At 40.0% G+C, this 9,790-nt stretch overlaps 1 non-coding gene across 1 annotated transcript; it reads right to left on the reverse strand.

Annotated features, from left to right (window-relative positions):
• Nucleotides 1–876: 876 nt before the first annotated feature.
• On the reverse strand, nt 877–984 carry LOC112088270. Its single transcript, XR_002900436.1, has one exon. It is a non-coding gene; the product is annotated as a small nucleolar RNA R71 (small nucleolar RNA).
• Nucleotides 985–9,790: the final 8,806 nt, after the last annotated feature.

Raw genomic sequence — 9,790 nt, forward strand, 5'->3', positions numbered from 1 at the left:
TTACTTGTTTTGCTATCTAGTTTAGATTTCGTGACAACCACAACCCAAAACCAAAACCCAAACCTGTTTAGTTCTAATCTGATTTAAGCATTGTCGTGAATTTGTACTGAAACAACTAAGTCTCTGTGGATCGATACCCTAAGTACTACAGCGCACATCTGTGCACTTGCAGACATCTAGGAGTTATAAATTTAAAACCTGAAGCTTAGTAAAACGAAAACAACCAACCCCGCTTTTGCTCGCAATCAAGTTTTTGGCGCCGTTGCCGGGAACTTTGATTTGTTTCGTTGCGAATCCCAGCTTAAATCCATTAGAACACTTGTTTACTTTTACTTTTTCTTTTGAATTTTTCAGGTTATCTGCGATGAGAGACCGGGAACATGTTCCCAGAACTCTTGGTGATCCACCATATCGTGTGGATGGTGATCCAAGCAATGATGACCTGACTGATGATGAGTTTGAAGAACCGATCTATGATGACAATGAGCTAGTCGGATCGGAAAAACATGAAGATGATGATGAACTGATTGGAAGTTTCGATTCACTTGAAAAGTTCTTGGGAGATCGAAGAGCTATTCAACCAGCCTTACCAAAGAATGGCAAAACCGAAATCAAGGTACCCTATATCCATTTAATTCAACAAAATCAATTCTATGGTTATTCATTCGAAAACCCGATAGACCATATCGAGACGTTCGAAGAATTATGTGCAACCATTACAGCAAATGGGGATTACAACAAGTGTAGTCTTTTCCCATTCTCTCTTAGAGATAATTCCAGCAAATGGCTAAAATCTTTGCCACCTGCTTCTTTAAAAACGTGGGCAGCGTGTAGAACCGCTTTCCTAAATCGTTTTTATACTAGAAATCGTTCAAATCTCTTAAGGAACAAGATAAGAACTTATAAACAAAAAGAAGATGAAGATCTTTTAGATACTTGGGAAAGATTTAGGGAATACCAAAGAAATTGTCCACACCATGGATATACCGAGGAATACCTGTTGGGTATCTTCTATCGCGGTATAACTCCAGAGTTACGACACTCTTTCGACACAGCAAGTAATGGAGATTTCTCAACTAGATCTGTAGAAGATGCTCACGTTTTCATTAAAAATTTTGCAAACAGCATCCGAAATCAAGTAACTTTTGGTAATTCTGCACTTCCTGAGAAGAAAGAATAAATTTTGGAAGTTATGAAGTGTCTCCATCACATAATGAGTCATCTTGGATTGCAACAACCAAATAAGGTACACAATACGTGTAACTTTGACGGTTGGGACAACCCAATGGATTCTTATGATCAAGGGATGGTGAACACTGCAGAAGTCTATCAAATTCAAGATTTTCCCTTCGTTTCTGATCACCGCAGGTCCATTCATCCGGACCGCGGCAAACCAAGCTTTCACCGCGGTCGTGATGATGCTGACCGCGGCCAAGACCTGTTTCAACGCGGTCGCGAGCCTTCTGACCGCGGGAAACCGTCTTCCGAGCTTGCCTGGAAATCACCTTCCGAACCAATCTTGGGTATTCAACCTAATCCTGTTCCACATCCTAGTTTTCCCTCTTCTGAAGCTGAAAACCAAACAAAAAGATTCTAGAGCTTGAAAAATCTAGGTCTCAAGAGATTAGTGATCTTAGATCTGAACTAAAAACGATGCAAGAGGATTTCAATGAAAAATTTTCCACCCTCCTTAGTCTGATGATCAAAACTAATTCTAAAAACTTAGAAAATTCTGAAGAGGAGCCAAGTGAAAATTCTTTCGAAAACTCAAGTGAAGCAGATCCCTCCGATCATGTGAAAGCTATCATACTTAGGAGTGGATTAGCTTACAAAGAGCCTGAATTTCCTAAAGATCCCGAAGTTGAGGAAAAGGGTAAGGAAAAGGAGAAAGAAAGACAAAGAATCATGGTAGAAGACATTGAAAAAGAAGTGGTAGGAGAGAAGGATGGAGAAGAAGTAAGAGAAGATCCATCCCGGAAAATCCTTGGAGAAGACCCGATTCCTCCTCCACCAACTCATGTCTATAAACCTAAAACTCCATATCCTAGAGCCTTAAGAGCCCCTAAGAAAGAGAAATAAAAAGCTAAGCTGAAAGAGCTAATCGATCAATTAAATGTGAGATTACCTTTCGTAGAAGCTTGTGCTATGATTCCTGCTTTAAGAAAATACATGAAGGGTATTTTAACAAATTCTTTAACTCTTGAAGAAGGCGTTATGATGATAACCCATGAATGTAGTTCTATCCTGCAAAGCCGAATCCCTGAAAAGAAAAACGATCCTGGAAGCTTCGTACTTTCATGCACCATCAATGATGTAGCTTTCGAACATGCTCTCTGTGATTTAGGTTCCAAATTCTACTTATCCTGTCAAAATAAACTCTGGTTTGACGGAAGAAGAAACCACAATGCTGTTGACTGAGCTGAGAAAGCATAGAAAAGCCTTAGGATATTCACTTGATGACATACCTGGAATCTATCCAGATCTCTGTATGCACAAGATAAATCTAGAGGATAATGCTAAAAACTCAATCGAAAGTCAAAGGAGACTAAACCCTAATCTCATGGATGTTGTTAAGAAGGAGATTATGAAGCTTTTAGAAGCTGGAATAATCTTTCCTATCTCAGATAGCACTTGGGTTAGCCCAGTTCATGTTGTTCCGAAGAAAGGAGGAGTCACTGTCATTAAAAATGATAAAGATGAAATGATCGCTACAAGAACAGTAATTGGACATCGTATGTGCATTGATTACCGGAAACTGAATGCAGCAACTAGGAAAGATCATTTTCCACTTCCCTTCATAGATCAAATGCTAGAAAGATTACCTAATCATCCCTACTATTGCTTCCTTGATGGATACTCCGGATTTTTCCAAATTCCTATTCGCCCGGAGGATCAAGAAAAAACGACATTCACTTGTCCATATGGCACGTTTGCTTACAGACGTATGCCTTTTGGATTGTGTAATGTACCTGCTACCTTCCAGCGGTGCATGATGTCGATCTTCACAGACTTTATTGAGGATTTCATGGAAGTATTCATGGATGATTTCTCCGTCTATGGATCTTCCTTTGAAAAATGCTTAGCCAATCTTGGTAAAGTTCTGCAGAGATGTGAAGATAAGCACTTAGTATTAAATTGGGAAAAATGTCACTTCATGGTACGAGACGGAATCGTGCTTCGGCACAGAATTTCGGGAAAAGGAATTGAAGTTGACAAAGCTAAAATTGAAGTCATGACCAGCCTACAACCACCCACAAACGTAAAAGGAATTTGTAGTTTCTTAGGACATGCAGGATTCTATAGGCGCTTCATTAAAGATTTTTCTCAAATAGCTACACCTCTTACGCGTTTGCTTTGCAAGGAAACAAACTTCGAGTTCGATGATGAGTGCTTAGCCGCGTTTCATAAGATCAAACAAACCCTTGTATCTGCGCCAGCCGTGCTAGCACCTGATTGGGAACTCCCATTTGAAATCATGTGCGATGCAAGTGACTATGCAGTCGGAGCAGTGCTTGGCCAACAAAAAGATAAGAAACTGCACGTAATCTACTACGCAAGCAGAACTCTAGACGAAGCTCAATACAATTATGCTACAACAGAGAAAGAACTTCTAGCTGTCGTATTTGCATTTGAGAAATTTTGTTCTTATCTCGTAGGATCTAAGGTTATAGTTCATACTGATCATGCTGCAATCAAGTATTTAATGTCTAAGAAAGACGCTAAACCTCGGTTGATAAGATGGATCCTCCTACTGCAAGAATTCGATATCGAAATTCGAGATCGAAAAGGAGCAGATAATGGAGTTACAGACCATCTTTCACGAATTCGAGTTGAGGAAAGATTGCCTTTAAATGACAGTTTGCCTGAAGAAAACATCTATGCTATAGATACTACCCCCACCAATGCCAATACCACACCACCACGTCAACTCATCCGACGAGCAGATGCTTTCAATACCTCATGGTTTAGGCACATAGCGAATTACTTAGCAGCTGATGTAGAGCCCCCACAATTTTTCGGTTATAGGAAGAAAAAGTTTCTAAAAGACGTAAGACATTATTTTTGGGATGAACCCTATCTGTATAAGAGATGTGCTGATGGGTTATTCCAAAGATGCGTGGCTGAAGAAGAGATGGAAGGAATTTTATTCCGATGCCATAGCTCGTCTTACGCTGGACATTTCACAACCTTCAAAACCGTTTCAAAGATCTTACAAGCAGGTTTCTGGTGGCCTACTTTGTTCAAAGATATTCAAGCTTATATATCGCGATGTGATAAATGCCAAAGGATGGGTAACATAAGCAAAATGAATGAGATGCCTCAAAATTTTATTCTCGAAGTCGAAATTTTCAATGTCTGGGGAATAGATTTTATGGGACCATTTCCGACTTCTTTTGGAAACCAATACATCTTAGTAGCAGTAGACTAAGTCTCTAAGTGGGTTGAAGCAGTCGCTAGTCCCACCAACGATGCAAAAGTCGTCATGAAGCTGTTTAAATCGGTGATATTCCCACGTTTTGGAGTTCCTAGAATTGTGATAAGCGACGGAGGATCGTACTTCATCAACAGGGTTTTCGAGAATCTTCTTAGAAAGAATGGAGTTACACATAAAGTTGCTTCTCCATACCATCCCCAAACCAGCGGTCAAGTAGAAATCTCAAACAGAGAAATCAAGTCAATTTTGCAGAAAACTACTGCAGTTCATCGCAAGGATTGGTCTACCAAGCACGACGCATTATGGGCATATCGAACAGCATTCAAGACACCATTAGGAACAACACCATTCAACCTAGTTTACGGAAAAGCATGTCACCTTCCAGTAGCACTAGAGTATAAGGCGCAATGGGCTATAGAGATGAACATGAACTCGAAAACAGCTGGAGAAAGAAGACTACTTCATCTTCATGAGTTAGATGAAATCCGACACAATGCTTACGAAAACTCGAAGATCTACAAGGAGAAGACTAAAGCATATCATGATAAGAAGATTATTCATAGAACTTTTGCTCCTAACGATAAAGTTCTTCTTTTCAATTCTCGTCTTAAGCTTTTTCCAGGAAAATTACGTTCAAGATGGTCAGGACCATTCACGATAAAGGAAGTCAAGTCATACGGAGCCATTGTCTTGTGGGACAGAACTGGAAACTCATTCACAGTGAATGGATAGCGTGTAAAGCCATATCTGGCTGAAGAAAGAGAAGACGAAAGAGAAGTGATGTTATTGATTGATCCATCATCGGCCAATGATGAGACCAAGGAGTGTCACGACCCCGGTTAAGTCTAATCGAGCAACAATGTCAAGCTAACGATTTGAAACAAGCGCTTAGTGGGAGGCAACCCACTTGGTATTTATCTATTTCTCTTTGACCTTTATTTTCTATTTCCATTGCTTTGTTTCTGTTTCATTAAATTTCAGGTTTTCAATAAAGAAGAACAAACACAAAAGACGAGCAGCACTCTCTAGCACGATAAGTTCACTTAAACATTTCAACTTTTCTATTTTCTTTACCATTCTTTCCAAGATTTATCACACTGAGGACAGTGTGAAATAAGTCTGGGGGAGGATGTTCATCTGTTATTAATGAAATTTGATTTGTTTTGAGTTTGTTTTGGACACATAAATTTTTTCAAAGAGTTTTTCAAAATGTTTTTCATAAAAAAAAAAAAATCGTTTTCAAAAATGTTTTTCAAAAAGTTTTCAAACCCAACACAATAAACACTACTATGATGATTTAGACCAGTGTGCTTCTACGCTATTTCTTCGTTTTTTGCTCTTTTTGTGATTTAGCCCTAGACTAGGTGGTAGCTAAGTACTTGCATTACGAAATCCCACCATTGCATTACGAAATCCCACCAGAGGACTTCTATTCATGGAGATTCTTTCTGACAGGATATACTAGCTCATTTTATCTGGACTTAATTTTGACTTAATTTTCTCATTAAAGCGTTAGAGCAGGGAAACGAATCATACATTCAGGACTCCTTTATCCTTTTACCACTCTTTGTTGATCCTGAATGGCTAGTTCATCTTTAGCTAGTTCCCCACCGAACCTAACCTCTTTCAGACCACATGCACTATTGTTTTTCATTGTTCTATATGCAGATATGTGCAAAAACGTCAGAGAGAAAGGGGATCAGTGCGGTTTTCAGTCACTGAAGACGGAGACCTGCGATTTCATTGGAATGATTCAACAAAAGGAGAAAATTCAGTTTGCCTTTGGAAAAACTTCAAAAGCTTGGTACAATTTCGTCCCTTAGACTTTCTCTTTATAAAAGGTTGCTTCCTATTTCAAAAAAAAAAAAAAGAAAAGAAAAATATGAAGGGAGAGGAAATTTAAAACCTTAGAGAGTCTAGGAGGATCAAATTTTATACTTGAGGCAAGCTTGCTCTGATTTTTTGGAGTTTTGGAGATTATCTTTATGATTCCCGGAAAAGATCTAAGTCTGGGGGAACAGCTGTTTACAACAAAGGAGGAAGATTATGCAACAACATCTGCGGACATCAACGGGTCCTTCTCTCTCTTGCGGTTTTGCATAATATCTTGCATCCTCCATATTCTTCAGGTAACCCTAAACACTTAAACTCTACCATTTAAATAGCCTTAATATCAAACGCCGTCTACCCTGAATAATGTCTTTGATGAGAATTCACAATATACTTAAAGAATGTAGAGAGCTAGTTGACTGGAAGTTAGATCTAAGTGTGTAGATTTTCGCATGACGGATTAACGGACTAGTTTGCTTGTATTTTGGTGAGAATTTTCTAGACTAGATCCAATTAGATGTTTTACGATAAGTTATGGTTTAGTAGGACGGTCACTGAGATATTGTATAGTTCCTGCGATTTTTAAAATTCTTTCCTGACTTAAGTTTGTTTGAGGACAAACAAAAAGGTAAGTCTGTTTGAGGACAAACAAAAAGGTAAGTCTGGGGGAGTCGATAACACCGTATTTTGACCACTTTTATGGATCATAATTGTATCTTATGCAGGTGTTTTAACTCTGTTTTCAATGGTTTTTAAAGTGTTTTCAATGTTTTAGAGTTTCAAAAGACTTTACAGGAAACTTGGGCAAAAGATATGCAATTTGGAACAAATAAGCAATTTTGGATAAATGCAAACCGTCAGAAGTATGACAAGCGATGAAGACCTTCTCACCGTCTGATCACCCCCAAAATTTGAGCCAACATAGACGATCCAACCAGCTTTCTAATGCACTTGGTTTGGAGACAATACAACGGTTTGCATGAATGACAGAAAATGCAGTTCCGGAAGAGAGCCATGTGCCGGGACCGCGGCCAACACCTATTTTCCCGCGGGTAGAGCCACCACGACCGTGGAACTTGGTCGTTTACTTTCCAGACGACTTAATTAAAGCCAAGATCAATTCCTTTCGTTATTTTTGAAGCCCTAAGTGTCCAAGACCACTCCAGAAGCTATAAATACCCCTTTTAGGTCATTCTAAAGGGTGTGTTCTTTTCTGTACTTAAATTTTCGTGTGAGACTCAAACCCTAGAGAGGGAGGCCGCTGTTTTTGAAGGAGGAGCCGCCACTGGAGGAAGACATCGCGCCTCCATCTGCTTCTCCGTTCTTCGTTTTTCTTCCTTCTTTTCTTTAATTTCCTGCAACTTTCAATATCCTGTGATGATTGTTTACAATATGTTTGAGTAGTTACCCAGTTGGGTTTAAAGGGATTTTTCAAAGGGAATTTCATGTGTCTTTGCTTATGAATCGATAGATTTAGGATTATTAGTCTTCTAGATGTTCTTCGTTTGCCTTTAATCTTACTGCGTGATTCTTTGCTGGCCACTTAGAAGTCGTTCTGATATGATATGTTGCGAAAGCTTTCATTGATTGTCTGAACTAGGGTGAAACGAGCAATAATTCTATAGGAGTGGAAACTTACCTGTAGTTGAGTTGTGAATGTTGATGAGTCTTGTTCTGATATTGCATCTTCTCCCTTCCAGGATCAGAGTGGAAACCTACTGATCAGGGTTGCGAGAGATAGTTGTTTAGTGCTGTGAAAGTAGGCTATTCATACTTCCGTGCCTCGAGTTCTAGAACATACGTAGTTGATTACCTTTATCACTTGTTTAAAATCGACATAGCTTAGTCCATGAACCCCTGTGAATTACCCTTGAGCCCCAACGTTTGTTTTTAATTGCTTACAACCTTCAATTCTATTTGCTTTTCAATCGCTATTTACTTGCCTTCATTCGCTTTTGTTTAATCGATTTTACTTGCTTTACTTGCTTTTTTTTCAATTGCTTTTACTTGTTTTGCTTTCTAGTTTAGATTTCGTGACAACCAAAACCCCAAACCAAAACCCAAACCTGTTTAGTTCTAATCTGATTTAAGCATTGTCGTGAATTCGTACTGAAACAACTAAGTCTCTGTGGATCGATACCCTAAGTACTACAGCGCACATCTGTGCACTTGCAGACATATAGGGGTTATAAATTTAAAACCTGAAGCTTAGTAAAACGAAAACAACCAACCCCGCTTTTGCTCGCAATTAATCATCATGCTTTTCTTGCAGCTTTGTCTGATGGTCAGATTCCTCGCACTTGGCGTGAGGCCTTTGAGGATGAACGTTGGTGTGAGGCAGCGCGTACTGAAATTGATGCACTTGACGAGAGTGGTACATGGACTGTGGAAATGTTACCTCCCGGGAAGAAAGCGTTAGGTTGCAAATGGGTTTTCACCTTGAAATATTGTTCCGACGGAACTCTCAAACGTTACAAAGCCAGACTTGTTGTGCTTGGTAACAATCAGACAGAGGGTCTTGACTATGAGGAGACTTTTGCGCCTGTTTGCAAGATGGTTACAGTGCGATCATTTCTTGAGGTCTTTGTTTCTCGTGATTGGGAGGTCCACCAAATGGACGTTCATAACGTGTTCCTCCATGGGGACCTTGACAAAGAAGTTTTCATTCGATTTCCTTGGGGATTTGGTACAGACGACAAAACTCTGGTTTGTCGCCTTCATAAATCACTCTATGGTCTTCGACAGGCTCCTCGGTGCTGGTTTGCGAAGCTGTCGAAGGCGCTTCAAGAGTATGGTTTCACTCAGGATCTATCTGATTATCCCTGTTTACTCTTGACGATTTTTCTTGTCGTCTTCATGTCCTTGTCTACGTCGACGATTTGATCATCTCCGGAAGCTTTCCTGCTGTTATTGCTGAGTTCAAACAATACTTGAGCTCTTGTTTTCGGATGAAGGATCTTGGTGTCTTGAACTACTTTCTGGGTATTGAGGTTGCACGAGGTCCACAAGGAATGTACCTGCGCCAGCGTAAGTACACTTTGGATATCATTTCTGAGATGGGATTTCTTGGAGCTCGACCTGTTTCACATCCCATTGAGCAGAATCATACTCTGGCTTTAGCCACTGGTGAACTTCTCGCTGACCCTTCTCGTTACCGCCGTCTAATTTATCTTCGTGTCACTTGTCCGGAGATCTCTTATGCGATTCATATTCTCTCCCAATTCATGCATGCACCGCGTGTTGAACATTGGCGTGCTGCAGAACGGGTCGTTCGTTACTTGAAGAACAACCCAGATCAGGGTATTCTGTTGCATGCTGATTCCGACTTGCGTCTCACGGCATGGTGCGATTCTGATTGGACTGGCTGCCCTGTCTATCATCGATCACTTATGGGTTGGTTTATTCAGTTGGGTGGCTCGCCTATTTCTTGGATCACTCGCAAACATAAGGTGGTTTTGCGATCTTCGAAGGAAGCTGAATATCAGGCTATGGTAGATACAGTTAGTGAGATATTGTGGTTACGGG

This window comes from Eutrema salsugineum, unplaced genomic scaffold (assembly GCF_000478725.1).
Source record: "Eutrema salsugineum unplaced genomic scaffold, Eutsalg1_0 scaffold_15, whole genome shotgun sequence".
NCBI classification, from domain to species: Eukaryota; Viridiplantae; Streptophyta; class Magnoliopsida; order Brassicales; family Brassicaceae; genus Eutrema; species Eutrema salsugineum.